Genomic DNA, 15,631 nt, shown 5'->3' with positions numbered 1-15,631 from the left:
TGAGATGTTAGGCAGATGAATAAAACTCATGATGCTGATTTAGTGCATTCCTTTGAGTTTTAGGTTCATCAAAACACATAGTTATGTGTTTTCCCATCATTGGGAAAGCTAATGTACAAGTCATGTGCATTAAGCCCAAGGAATGTGATGGGATATTGGTTTTGAAAATTATTTTAAAAGGCTTTTGGAAAACCTTGGTGAAGGCTATCTTTTGATAGTAATCACCATTGAATAGTTAGACACAAACTTGAAGAAAACGCTAAAGTTTTAGCAAGTTTTCAAGCTTGTGTCAATCTTTGAAAATATGATGTATTTTCATAGAAAACTATTTTTCCATGATAAAGTATGCCCTAAATAATGCTTACACAAAATTTCATGATTTTTGGATTTTTGTAGAATTTTCTAGGGGTTTCTGAAGTTGGTTGAATTTGAAATTCAGCAACTATCAGAGCTCCGATCGATCCATGGATCGATTGGAGTGTCTGAATCTATCAGTGGATCGATTCAGAAGGCCATTCTCGTGAGCAGAAGCTCGCTGGATCGATCAGCCGATCGATCCACACATCCTGAATCGATCAGTGGATCGATTCAAATAGGTTGAATCGATTGGAACCCAACTCCAATCGATCCAGGACGCTGATTTTGGCTGGGAAAGCTTATTTTCAGCATTTTGAACCTATTTTAGTAGAGGTAACCATTCCAAACCCCTGAAAATACATTTGTATACATAAAGAGGGTGTTTTCGTATGGAAAACAAGGATGGATTGGTTAAGGAAGGCTAAGTTGAAGTTTAGGTTGAGGTTTGTTTCAAATTTTGAATATTTGAACCTCAAAACTTCTAAAATTGGGTTTCCTAAAGTTTTGGGGATTCCAAGTCATTGTTGGTGCAATGACAGAAGTTACCACCATGTCTTTAGGGGGAGGGAATTTTTAAAGGCATGAAAATTATTTTTCATGAACCTTGGAAGGTGGTTAACCTTCCGTTAAGTGGATAATGCTCAAGGATGGGCATTTGCTTACATTGAGGAAGAATGTAGGGTTAAGGATAAATGAAGGGTATGGGACCTTCATTTGGGTCATTAGACCATGTTAATGCTCCAGAGCGAGCATTATTTGAAAATGAAGGGAATGGGTCCTTCATTATCGCGTTGGTCACAACGAGTGAAGTTGTGAACAACGATGAGCAACTCTTCAGGGGGAGAGTTTTTCAACAATGGGGCATTTGTTGAAGTGTGCCAAAAATTGAGGCACGGGTTGATGCGTGCTCAAAGATGGGTTGATGTGTGCCAATAGGGGGAGAATGTGTGGTTTAAGTTAGGCCTTCATTACCTATGGGGGAGGTCATAGGGGGAGAATGAAGGGAACCAACATTCATACTTTGGCATGAATGGAGTTAAGGCTATGGGATTAGCTTAACTCAGAATGGTCCAAACTTAAAGGTATTGTCAAACATCAAAAAGGGGGAGATTGTTGGTGCAATATCCCTTAGGTCAAGGTTGACTGGTTTGACTAAGCTTGAGTCTTGGTCATAGTTTCGATGTTTGACAATACATGTAGACACATGGACAATGCAGGTGCAGTTGTTCATATGGGGAGATTCTGATCAGGGACTGATCAGTGTGAATGAAGTAGAGTCAAGTAGGTATACCTTTCCAGATGGAAATCCTGGTGAGTGAAGTCAGGTGAAAGTCCTAGTGAGTGAAGCTAGGCAGATGGAAATCCTGGTGAGTGAAGCCAGGTGAAAGTCCTAGTGAGTGAAGCTAGGCAGATGGAAATCCTGGTGAGTGAAGCCAGGTGAAAGTCCTAGTGAGTGAAGCTAGGCAGAATGGAAGTCCTGGTGAGTGAAGCCAGGCAAGGGGAAAATCCAGATCGGACATCTGGTGTTGGGAAGTCCAAGTAGGTCAAGGGAGTGACCAGATACTTGGCACAAAGAGAAAAGTCCAAGTGGGTCAAAGGGATTGACCGGACACTTAGTGGGAAGTCCTAGCAGGTCAAAGAAGTGACCAGATGCTAGGCATGATGTACCAATAGGTCAAGGTTGACCGGATGTTGGTTTGAGAGGCTTAGGACTTGGTTTTGGGCAAAAACCAAGAGCTGGATCGATCAGTGGATCGATCTAGGAGCTGGATCGATCAGTGGATCGATGCAGGCCTTTCCCAGCGAACAGAGAGCCTCTGGATCGATCAGTGGATCGATCCATAGGTCCCAATTGATCAATGGATCGATTGAGACGCTGCTGGTTTGCGCGATAAGCGCTGGATCGATCCAGGCATTTTCTCCAGAGCATAGGAGCGCTCTGGATCGATCCGTGGATCGATCCAAAGCCTCCCCGATCGATTGGGAGCATTCGAATCGATCGGGATCCGACCGTTGCGTCGTATTTGAGCTGCAGGCGTGCGATGGCAGCGACATCTCTTCACCGATTCATTTCAGATCTTCACCAGGTTCTCCACAGCTCCTCTCAAGCTCGAGATCGCCAGTTCTTGAAGGCTCTTGGAGGTTCTTCCAAGTCAAGAGGCGGATCAAAGCAAGAAGAAGAAACTAGGGTTAGGGTTTTTGCTCTCATTGTAAGCTTGTATTTCATTACCTTTCCCTTTCTTCTCGTATTGTGTCTTGTAGGGATTCTCCACCCTTGGTAGTTACCATAAAGGAGAGTTTTATTAGTGGAGGGTGTGTGTGTAGGTGTGGATCCTTGGACTAGTCACCTCTTGTGAGGTGGATACCAAGTAAACCAACCGTGTTAGCGTTGTATGCTTTTGTTTCTTATATTTCCGCTGCATACCATCAAAGAAACGAGCAACGTCAATGACAAGCACGCGAAGAGCTATTCACCCCCCCCCTCTAGCTACTTTTGGTCCTAACACGGCCGACTACATAGGCCTGCACACAATGTGTTTCACTGCATGGGTAGTGGCACAACACAGTAGGGTGTGTATGGCAGTAGCTCTGTAGTGCTCCGCTAGTCCGCTCATGGGTAGTGTGACTGCAGCGTGGTAGCAGACAGGGATCCCTCCCCGTCATTGCGTACCGGGAGTGGAGAGCGTTACGCTCCCTCACTATGTTTGAGGTAGGAGGATAGGTTTACTCCGACAGCATCTCGTCCATTCGGTCACTTATCAGGGGTAGTGACGACAGAGTGCATGGTGTCACAGCCCTACCTACTCGGTCTCGCCATCGCGTGTGAGACGGCTGACTGGCGTCAGGGGTGACCATGTCATATTGCATCATATGCACATATTGCATTTATTGTGATTGTTGCATATTGGATGATGCACTTGGGTGACTGCATATGATTGACATGCATACAGGATACATGCTTATTTGCTCTGACTATTTTTGTCTGTGTATGTCCACAATCATTTGCCCAAGCCTCGCAGGTGAGTACAGTTTATTACAGTTATGCATTTTCTTATTATTCTTGCTATAGATTGTGCTTTATGCTTATTGTTGGTTATTACAGTTTATTTCAGCTCTGCATATCTGTTGAACTGTTAAGAGACTATACCGTAGGTTGTATGGTTAGAGAATTGTACTAGTGATCCTATGGTTTAGGAGACTGTACCTTAGGTTATTACTGGTGGATATATATTGTTGTACATGTCTATTGGTTTACCTGCTGAGATCTTTGAACTCACCACGTTGTTACTATTTTTCAGGTTGAGGCCGTGAGGAGAGATTCCAGTCGCTAGCCCCTTGGTCGCGAGGATTTCTAGATATCGTTTTCTGTATTCGCTTTTATACGTATACTTGTGATGTGGGTTTGTATTGTGGACTTTATGATGAACATTGGGTTTACTACTTTTGGTTTTCCGCTGCGGATATTTTCATTACTTCGAGGATTTGATTTTCTTCGTTGTAGTGGAGTAGGATGTTTTACATATATCGTTTAGGATTTTCATATTGTTTTCCTTAATATAACAGCGTGGATTGTTCCTATTATATCTGTGTGAAAATGTTGAATATAACTGCGTGGTTTGTTTACTTTTGATTGTATTGTTCCGGCCGTGTGTGGCCGAGGTATAGATATATGTATATTGAGATTCATATTATCCACCGTACAAGGGAGATGCTGCCGAAATTTCTTTTGGCAGAGACTACCTGGGGCGTGACAATTTCTTTTGGTATCAGAGCCAGACTCTCGATACTTGCTCTTCATTTTAGATTTTCTAGGTTTATCTGATACCAATTCTTTTGGTATCAGAGCAGGTCACGAGACTTGCTAGGTATTCTGGATTTTCGGGATTTTATCTGATACCAATTTATTTGGTATCAGAGCGGTTTTCTAATACTTGTTTCTCGTATTCTAGTGTTTACGAGTTTATCTGGGTATTTTCGGATTTGTATGGATTCCGTCGATTTTCTCATTTAGGAATTTCGACGTATTTTGACGAGGTTCTATTGGATCTATTTGGGGGCTAAGCAGCGACAGGACATCTCCAGACGGCAACAGGTAAAATTAGGTAATTTTATAGTTTTTATACCTATAGTAATATCTGGGTAACATTTTGTTACAGATATGACACATACACGTATTCTAGTATCGAGACGTGGGAGACCACGTAAGAGGGCGATAGATTCTCCGGAGACAGAGTCTCCAGAGAGATCTGCTAGGGTCGAGCCTGACCATCAGGGACAGACTCGTCAGGATATTATAGACACGTCGGATTATAAGACCCCGATGGTTTCGACATCGGAGGTATGTACCTCGATTGTACCACTAGTGGTATCACCTTTAGTATACCCGGCACCCCCTCCAGTCGTGCCTACTATTGCGTACTTGAGGTACGAGATGAGGCAGAGATCTGGTGGGACATGCAGCGCTCGATTATAGGCGAGCAACATATTATTTGGACGAGATTTAGGGAGACATTAGAGAGTCAGTATTTTCCCCGAGCGTATCAGATGATATGTCGGCAGGATTTTCTGAGTCTTCGACAGAATAACCGCTCAGTGATGGAGTATAATGGTGAATTTAACCGGTTGACCAGATTCTGTCCTGAGTTGGTTGCCGATGACAGATCTCGTATGCTTCAGTTTGTCCAGGGACTGGATGGACATCTTTAGCTGAAGATGTCTGGTTTTGGTACTTCATCATACACTGAGGCACTGGATAGAGCTCTCATGATTGAGTCTACTCATCAGAGAGTAAATGCTGATAAGAAGAGAAAGCAGACTGATCGGACTGCGGGACAGATCCAGCAGCCATAGACTACTGGACAGCAGCAGAGCAGTCGCACTCAGACGGGTCAGGGTACTTCTGGGTCATCTGACCGACGCCAGAAGTCAGGACGATCAGGACGTTCCCGCTCTGCTTAGCAGAAGCGGAAATAGTCCACTGGTGACTCTTACTGCACCAGATGCGGATCCCGAGATCACATCACCTCTGCGTGCACCTTGGGACAATCAGTTTGCTATTATTGCAAACTTCCTGGGCACTTGAGCAGAGATTGTTCGCTGAAGGCTCAGCATACAGCATCTAGGGTCTCTGTCCCGGGAGGACAGCTTGGTCATTCCGGGACTCAGCGAGGCGGGCTGAAAGCCCAATTTTCACACCGTCAGCAGAGGACAACTCCCCCTGCGACAGCTGCATATGGCATGCACGGTCAGGAGCATTCCAGTGTTCTGATGGAGTCCCAGGTTTCTATTTCTGGACCTCAGTATCTGACTCAGCCATCGGCGCAGTATCAGTTACAGCCCTAGCCACCAGTTCAGTACATACTGCAGCCCATAGCCCCAGCTCTGACTCAGTATCCAGTACCGACTCAGTGGCAGGCTCAGACTCCGACACATCAGCCTTTGGCAGTGCTACCGCCTCTACCACAGTCAGATACTAGACGAGTTCACGCGGTCACCCGAGAGGATGCACAGCGGGCCGACGGATCCGTTTTCTGCGGTACGATTTTACTTTATGCATTTTCAGCTGATATGCTAATTGATACAGTTAGTTCACATTCTTTTATATCTTGTGCATTTATGAGAGAGATTGGTAGACTACCTTCTCATAGACCGCGGCGACTGACCGTCTCCTTACCATCCGGTGATACTTTGGATGTCACCCAGGAGGTCAGAGGTTGCCCGTTAGACTTTGGTGACGTTATACTCACTGTAGATTTGTTGGTATTGAAAATGGTCGAATTCGATATTATCCTTGGCATGGATTGGCTATCAGCATATCATGCCACAGTTGATTGCCAGAAGAGGGTTGTCACTTTCCGACCTCTGAGCCAACCCTCTTGGGATTTCACTTGCATCAGAGACGATGGGATATCGACTATTTCTGCGATACAGGCGCAGAAACTGCTATCACATGGATGCCAGGGATTTCTATTATCTGTGCTTAATATTGACGACAGCAGTAGCCCTCAGCTCTCAGACGTTCCAGTGGTCCGAGAGTATCCAAAAGTATTTCCAGACGAGCTTCCAGGTTTGCCTCCTCGAAGGCAAGTGGAGTTTGCTATTGAGCTAATTCCAGGGTCTACACCAGCATCGAAAGCTCCTTATCGTATGGCACCGAAAGAGTTGGACGAACTGAAGGTTCAACTCCAGGAGTTAATAGATAGGGGATTTATTCGCCCTAGTGTATCTCCGTGGGGTTCTCCTGTACTATTCGTCAAGAAGAAGGATGGTACTCTAAGGTTGTGCATCGATTACAGGCAGCTGAATGCAATGACTATCAGAAATAAGTACCCTTTGCCACAGATCGAGGATTTATTTGATCAGCTCAGAGATACATCAGTGTATTCTAAGATTGATCTGTGATCTGGATTTCATCAGCTGAGAGTCAAAGATTCTGATATTCAGAAGACAGCATTCCGCACCAGATACGGACATTACGAGTTTTTGGTAATGTCATTTGGGCTTACCAATGCTCCCGTAGTATTTATGGATTTGATGAACCATATCTTTCTAGAGTATCTAGATCAGTTCGTTATTGTATTTATCGATGATATATTGATCTATTCGCGTTCCGAGGAGGAACATGTGCAGCACCTTCGCTTAGTCTTGGAGACTCTTCGACGACATCATCTGTATGCGAAGTTTAGCAAGTGTGCATTTTGGCTTCCCTCAGTTGGTTTTCTAGGACATGTGGGTTCTAGCCGAGGTATTTCAGTAGATCCTCAGAAGATCGAGACTATCACTAGCTCGGAGCAGCCGAAGTCAGTCCAGGAGATCCGTAGTTTCTTGGGATTGGCTGGATATTATAGACGATTTGTTGAGGGTTTCTCCAGTATTGCTATACCGCTGACACGTCTGACAAGGAAAGGCGTGAAGTTCATGTGGTTAGAGGCTTGTGAGACCAGCTTCCAGGAACTGAAGCGGAGATTAGTATCAGCACCAGTCTTGGTTTTACCTTCTGGTGATGACAGATTTGTACTTTACACAGACGCATCTCTTCGGGGCTTGGGCGCTATTTTGATGCAGCACGGTAGGGTAGTCTCTTATGCTTTTCGTCAGTTGAAGGAGCATGAGAAGAACTACCCAGTACATGATTTAGAGCTAGCCGTTATTATCTTTGCTTTGAAGATTTAGCGACATCATCTTTATGGTATTACTTTTGAGATTCTTACTGATCATAAGAGTCTCAAATATATTTGCACACAGAAGGAACTCAATCTCCGACAGAGGAGATGGATGGAGTTCCTGAAGGATTATGATTGTACTATTAGCTACCATCCAGGTAAAGCTAATGTGGTTGCTGATGCATTGAGCAGGAAGTCCAGAGGGACTTTAACTTGTCATCGAGTTACAGTCACGGACTTGATTCAGGGATTCACCGAGTTGGGCCTTGAGGAGCAGGGACGAACAGAGTAGGGTATTCTTGTTACCATGGTTACTCAGTCGTCGATCAGGATGAGGATTCGAGAGGCTCAGGCCGGAGATCAGCATTTACAGTTCATTAGCAGCTAGATAGCTTCCGGACAGTAGACCGATTTTGCACGAGATGACGAGGGTATTGTTTATTTCTGAGGCAGATTATGTGTGCCTCAGTCTCACCCGGTCATGGAGGAGTTACTTCAGGAGGCTCATCGCTCTAGATTTGCTATCCACCCAGGCGGGACCCGTATGTATCGGGATTTGAGGCGTTCCTATTGGTGGAACGGTATGAAGAAGGACATCGCGGAGTTTGTTGCTAGATGTCTTATCTGTCAGCAGGTGAAGGCTGAGCACCAGAGACCTGCTGGGTTACTTCAGAGGATCCCTATTCTAGAGTGGAAGTGGGAGCATATTACTATGGATTTTGTGGTAGGATTGCCTAGGACTCGACGAGGCCATGATGCGATTTGGGTAATCGTTGACCGATTAACCAAATCCGCACATTTTATAGCGATCCGGAAGACTGATTCTCTGGATCGATTAGCAGAGCTATACTGTCGTGAGGTTATCAGATTACATGGTGTACCGTTGAGCATTATATCGGATAGAGACCCACGGTTTACGTCCCGGTTTTGGCAGAGTCTGCAACAGGCCTTGGGCACACAGCTCCGTTTCAGTACAGCATTCCATCCGCAGACGGATGGACAGTCAGAGCGGACCATTCAGACTTTAGAGGACTTGTTGAGGTCTTGTGTTATGGACTTCGGAGGCAGTTGGGAGGGCCACCTGCCCTTGGTGGAGTTTTCCTACAACAACAGCTATCATTCGGCTATCCAGATGGCACCGTTTAAGGCGTTGTATGGTAGACTGTGTCGGACACCCACCCTCTGGGAGGAGGTTGGTGAGGCTCAGCTATTAGGACCTCAGAGAGCTCAGCGGGAGGCAGAGTTGGTTCATACTATTAGGCGGAGGATGTCTGAGGCTCAGCTGTTAGGACCTCAGAGAGCTCAGCGGGAGGCAGAGTTGGTTCGTACTATTAGGCGGAGGATGTCTGAGGCTCAGGACCGTCAGAAGAGTTATGTTGATCAGAGACGGAGACCCTGGAGTTCTCTATTGGTGATCATGTATTTCTGAGAGTTTCACCCACGAAAGGGGTGAAGAGATTTGGTCTTCGAGGTAAGTTAGCTCCACGATATATTGGGCCATTCCAGATCTTGGAGAGGATTGGAGCAGTAGCTTACCGTCTGGCGCTACCACCATCTCTAGCGGGCATTCATGATGTATTCCATGTATCTATGCTGAGGAGATACGTATCCGATCCGGCATATGTTCTGTCAGATATATCTGTTCCTATTCAGCCTGATGTTACTTACGAGGGGGTTCCGGTACGGATTCTGGACCGTAGAGAACGTCAGTTGCGGAACAAGACAGTCTGGCTAGTTAGAGTCGGTTGGAAGAATCATTCTGATGAGGAGGCTACTTGGGAGCTGGAGGATACGATCCGAGCTCGATACCCTCATTTGTTTACTTGAGGTATGTGGGTTAGGGTTTATTTCAGCATTTTTACTGTTTCATTATATTTTAGTGTTTGCTGTTGGTTATAGCGAAATTTGGGGACCAAATTTTTATTAGTAGGGGAGAATGTGAGATATCGGAAAATTTAAATAATAGGGTTATTTGAGAAATAACCTTATAAAATTTTTCCGAAATTTTTAGAAATTTTCTGGGAATTTTTCGGAGCTCGTACGATGGGTTTTAAGGGGATCAATTCTGGGTACAAATAAGACCTGTTTGGGATACCCGTTTAGGTGAGGAAATGTTTTTAATTATAAATCATTTTCTTTTCCTTTAATTCCCTTCCCAATCGCCGTTTCCCCCAAAACCGACGCCGATCACCCGAGCCTTCCCCTCTCTTCTTCCTCTGTGCTCTTCCTCTCTCGCGGATCACTCGACGCCAAGGCCGGAGGAGACTCATCACTGGAGCTCGACGGTGCCGAGGAGCTGGATCTGATCGACAGGTTCTGTCCGGCAGATTTGGAGGCCGATCGTCGAAGGCGCTGTGGCTAGGGCACGGTGAGAGACAGATCGCGCATCGTCTCCCATCGGTAGACCATTCCTCTTCTCTCCTCACGCTGGACATAGTGTGATTACCCTTTTCGCTGGCCGGATTGGACCGAGCGGCATCACCTAGCAGTGATCTTGGAGGCAGGGCATCGCCGGATCGCGTCTCCTTCCACCATCGGCCACCGAAGCTTAAGAGGTGCCCTAGTCCGGATTTGTGCCACTCGATCGTCTGCGAGGGTAAGCTAGACTTAACTGAAACCCATCTTGTCGATTTCCCTCTTGATTCATCATTGGATTCTTGTTGATTCGCGGATTAATGCTCTGTTCTGGTTTGGGAAAGGAATTGGATCACGTTCTTGCTGTTCCCTTGATCAAATCTGATCCTCTTCTCTTTGTGGCTGAATTAGGTCACGAGATTGGGTGTGTTGAATTGTTGATCTCATCTCTTGTGATCGGATTGACTTCAAGAAAATGAGAATCTGTGATCGTGAAATGGATTCAACGGAGGTGTTCTGTAGACTGTGAGATTCCTTGTTCTTGATTCCAGTAAGGTTGGGTGCTGTGGATTAACAAGCATGACTGAGTACTGTGGGTGTTGGTTCAACTCTACTTATTCCAGCATCCAGTAGCTGAGGTTGAGGTAAGGAACAGATAATTGATATATGATGTGTAGGGATTTTGATACATGTGGATTATGGTTGTATTACTTGATCGTGTGTAGAATTTAATTAGGTTTATGTGTAGATTTAGGTATGATTTGGATTACATGATTACTAGATGGTTAGTGATTATGTTTAGATTTATTTGTTTATATTGATCTAATGGAATGATTAGGGTTAAGGTAATTAACCCTAGTCAACCGTTGGATTTCTAATCTATTGGTGATTAGGGATTAGGTAACTAACCCTAATTGACCGTTAGATTTAATTAGGTAGGTTGAGATTGTATGGATTAGGGTTTTGCCCTAATTTAGTTTTAGGGATTTTATTTAGCTATTCATTTGGATTTAGCTAAATAAAATATATATATATTGTTTGATACAGGACTTTGATTCGAGACAGGCGTCTCGACGTTGGATTTGGCATGACACTGCCTGCTATTTGAGGCGAGTACCCTCTGACTTATCTTTTGATAATGTCTTATGATATGTGTAGCTTATATATACTTACTAGTGGTAGATAGTAGATTATCTCTCTCTTGGTCTTAGCTAGTTGATACCTATCACATGCTTTATCTGCTAGTTGCTTTACTTCAGGATTGGATATTTTTATCCCTTGCCATGTGTATATATGTTCATAGAGATGCATATCTATAGTGCTCTACTCTACTGGATTAGTTGCTTTATGTGTGTGATACATGCTCTTGGATTCATGATACTTACATCATTATTATATGTGATGTCTTTGGATTTATGCTGTTTATATCATGGTTATATATATATGCGTTTACCTTTTGGGCACACACATATATGGAGGAGGCTATGTTCAGGTATGACATACTGTAGCATCATGCTGTAACGCCCCGCCCCTCCTGCTAAGGCCACGGGGGTTACTTAACCCTACTTAACAACTTATTAACTTATTACAGCGGAAGTCTTACTTGTAAATTTTTGAAACATAGAATTCATATGTCATACCTTACATTATTTCAAGACATATAGGAATTAACATGATAAAATGTCATGGAGTTACAATCATAAAAATATCAACAAGCACAATTCATATTTAATGGAAGCAGGTCTTTTCTTCTTTAGCCAGTTACTACCACACACATCCTGCTAGCCCCTCCTGCTGCTCCCCTAGTCCATCCAACCTTTGCCCTTATCTGTGGTACAAGAAAGTAAGCTGTGAGCACTCATGGCTCAGTAAGTTCCTTTCCTACTCACAAAATCCGTATAGCATGTCATCAATCACAAAGCATATATCAAAGCATAAAGTATCATAGCATATCATACATGGTCATCATATATATCATGAGCACAATCATAGATATCTTGGCATAATCATGGCATAAACACAAGGTAGCATGGCATATCATAACATGATCATCGTATATATCATGACATATTCATAAAGTATATGCAAGGTGAACTTTTTATACATGCATCATGACTTTTTAAAACATATAGCATAGATACTTAAACATAATCTCAACATAAGAGGGGATCCCGGCTTGTACCACGTACATAAATGCGCGCGTCCTAGTAGGTCCAAGATAGCAAGTCTTGAACCCTACAAGGCATATACTAGGCCCGTTTCTTAGTCCATCGACCTAGGGGCACTTAGGAGCCCATCCCTAACGAGGTCCATTTCTTAGTCCATTGACCCCGGGGCGCTTATGGAGCCCACCCTTGGTACAAGCCTTAAAAGTAAAATAACATGTCATATTTACATAGTCCATATCACTCATGTCATATTCATGTCATGAAGAGTGCTCTTGATCCCACTTATAGGGAAGCAACTCTTTTAGGCATAGCTTAAAGCACGTATAATTGAGCACACAGCATATCATGATTTTGAGCACACAGCATATCATGAACACATGCATAATTAAGCATACAACCTATCATGATCTTAAGCACACAGCATATCATGAACTTGAGCACATAGCATATCATGAGTTTAGGCACATATCATATCATGAATTTGAGTACATAGTATATCATGAATTTAAGCACACAGCATATCATGAACTTGAGTACATAGCATATCATGAAATTTAGCACACAGCATATCATGAACTTGAGCACATAGCCTTTCATGAAATTTAGCACACAGCATATCATAAAAACAAGCACATAGCATATCATGAAACTTAACACACAGCATGTCATGAATAGAACCTAACATATATAAATGAACCTCACAGCATGTCATACTCTCCACATATCATAAAACATTGCATGTGAAGTTCATGGAAGAACACAATTAGGTCTCTATCCCTAGTGACAAGTGGTGGCCGAAACATATAGAGGTGGTTTAGGTTATCAAGCAACAAAAGAACATGTGAACCCTAAACATCTATCATTTCTTATGACATAAGAGGCATCTTAAGCATGTTAGGTATAGGTTCCAAGCTTTCTAGGTCCCCTTTCATAACCTGGCCGAAACTCATTAAGCCTCCTTTTGGGTTATTAACAACATATAAGCATGAACAACCCTAACAATTTTCATATCATATTCCATAAGAAACCACTTGAGCATATTTGATTTAGGTTCCAAGTTCTCTAAGCCTTTAACCCTAACATGGACGAAACCCTAGCAACATGTTTCTAGGTTACAAGCAACATGAAAAGGTTAATCTTCATACTAACATATCAATACATATCATGAGAATCACCATAAGTACATTTAGTCTAAGTTTCAAGCTTCTCAAGCCTTTTAATCCAATGTGGCCGAATCTTGTAAGCATGGGTATTAAGTTCCTAGTGGCATATTAGCATGAAGACCATAAGAACTTTCCTAGCATTCATTTCAAAGAATAACATGGACCACTTAGTTTAGAAACTTAAGCATCCTAGGTCTTAAAAACAATTGTGGCCGAATACTAAAGAACAAGAATTAAAGTTTCAAGCAACATGTGAACATTAATTTATTTCATATATCTTCATCAAGTAGATCATAGGTATCTTAGACTTGATTTAAACCTTCCTAGGGTTCAAGTCTTGAAATGGCCGAACCCTCATATATAAGAAATATTGTTCAACTTAACCTAAGATCATGGCATGTCACATTAGCTTCATATCTTGTCTTATGAGAATCATAGCATGCTTAAATTTTTAGGTTTTAAGCCCTTCTAGGCTCTCAACTCTATCATGGCCGAATATACATGAATAAGGAACCAAGTTTAAATTGACATACAAGTGGGGAAAAAAAACATCAACAACACCACTTATCATTAGGTACATATCATGAGAACAAGGTAGCATGCTTGGTTTAGGTTTAGAGCTCTTCTAGTTCTTTTGTACCTTCTATGCCGAAAATCCAAGTTCATAAATTTATGTTCTAACCAAATATTCTAGCATGAAAATATTAGTTTATCTCTCCTATCATAAGGTACATAACATAAGCCAAAATCATGAACATATCTTAGTTGGTTTTCAAGGTTCTTTAAACTCTCTTTTCCTTTTTTCTTTATTTGGCCGAAACCCTTATGAAATAACCATAGGTTTTTAAGCAATATTTTTCATAACAAACATATAGCTATTGTACCACAGGTGAGGGGAACTTACCTCCTTTCGCTTGTGGTTTTTCTTAAGGAGGAAAGTGTTCTAGTTGTTAGGGAAGGAAGAAGTTTCTTCCTCTTGTGCCTTCTTTGATTTCCTTTGCTTGGGAAGGGCTAGAACTTGAAGGTTTCTTCTTGAAAATTGGCTTCATTGGAGAAGAACTTGACTTAGTGCTCGGATCAAGGAGTGGGAGGATCTCCTAGTCTCAGTGAAGAAAAGAAAAGAAGGAAGGAGGAGGAAGAATGAAGAAAATGAGAGGTTTACTTCTCATTTTTTCTATTTATTCCTCATGAGGGAAATTTATGCCCTCATTAATTTTCCCTTTAATTCATCCATTATTCTTCTCTTGGTTCCCACGAAAAATGAGGAGATGGAAGGGTGAAGGAAACAACTTGCCTTCTTCTTATTCCTTCTCTTAGTCAAGAGGGAGAAGAGGTGAGCAATTTGGTTTTCTCTAGCTCCTTGTTTTATTTTTCTTCTCTCCTTTAACTAATATTTTTATTCCTTCCTATGCATATGTTACTTTCTATCCTAGTGGTGATCATGCCATTAATCTTTCTCCATTATTGGTGGGAGGTTCAAGGTTCAATCCTTTGCCTCCACCTCTTACCTCTTATTTTTATTTTGTTTCTTACTCTTCTTTTTCTCTTATTCTTTTTATTTATTTCCATGCTCTTAATGAGAATAATACCTATGTATTTATATAACAAAAATTCATGGGTGTTACACATGCACCATCCTGCATGATTGCATGCTGGGCGATTGACGACTCCATTATTGTTAAGCTCGTCGGCCGGCTACATAGGCCTGCACACAACGTGTTTCACTGCATGGGTAGTGGCACAACACAGTAGGGTGTGTATGGCAGTAACTCTGTAGTGCTCCGCTGGTCCGCTCATGGGTAGTGTGACTGCAGCGTGGTAGCAGACAGGGATCCCTCCCCGTCATTGCGTACCAGGAGTTGAGAGCGTTACACTCCCTCACCATGTTTGAGGTAGGAGGATAGGTGTACTCCGACAGCATCCCATCCATTCGGTCACTCATCAGGGGTAGTGACAACAGAGTGCACGGTGTCACAACCCTACCTACTCGGTCTCGCCATCGCGTGTGAGACGGCTGACTGGAGTCAGGGGTGACCATGTCATATTGCATCATATGCACATATTGCATTTATTGTGATTATTGCATATTGGATGATGCACTTGAGTGACTGCATATGATTGACATGCATACAGGATACATGCTTATTTGCTCTGACTATCTTTGTCTGTGTATGTCCACAGTCATTTGCCCAAGCCTCGCAGGTGAGTACAGTTTATTACAATTATGCATTTTCTTATTATTCTTGCTATAGATTGTGCTTTATGCCTATTGTTGGTTATTACAGTTTATTTCAGCTCTGCATATCTGTTGAACTGTTAAGAGACTATACCGTAGGTTGTATGGTTAGAGAACTGTACTATTGATCCTTTGGTTTAGGAGACTGTACCTTAGGTTATTACTGGTGGATATATATTGCTGTACATG

This window comes from Zingiber officinale, chromosome 10A, assembly GCF_018446385.1.
Source record: "Zingiber officinale cultivar Zhangliang chromosome 10A, Zo_v1.1, whole genome shotgun sequence".
NCBI classification, from domain to species: Eukaryota; Viridiplantae; Streptophyta; class Magnoliopsida; order Zingiberales; family Zingiberaceae; genus Zingiber; species Zingiber officinale.
Note: the sequence above shows the minus strand (reverse complement) of the source record.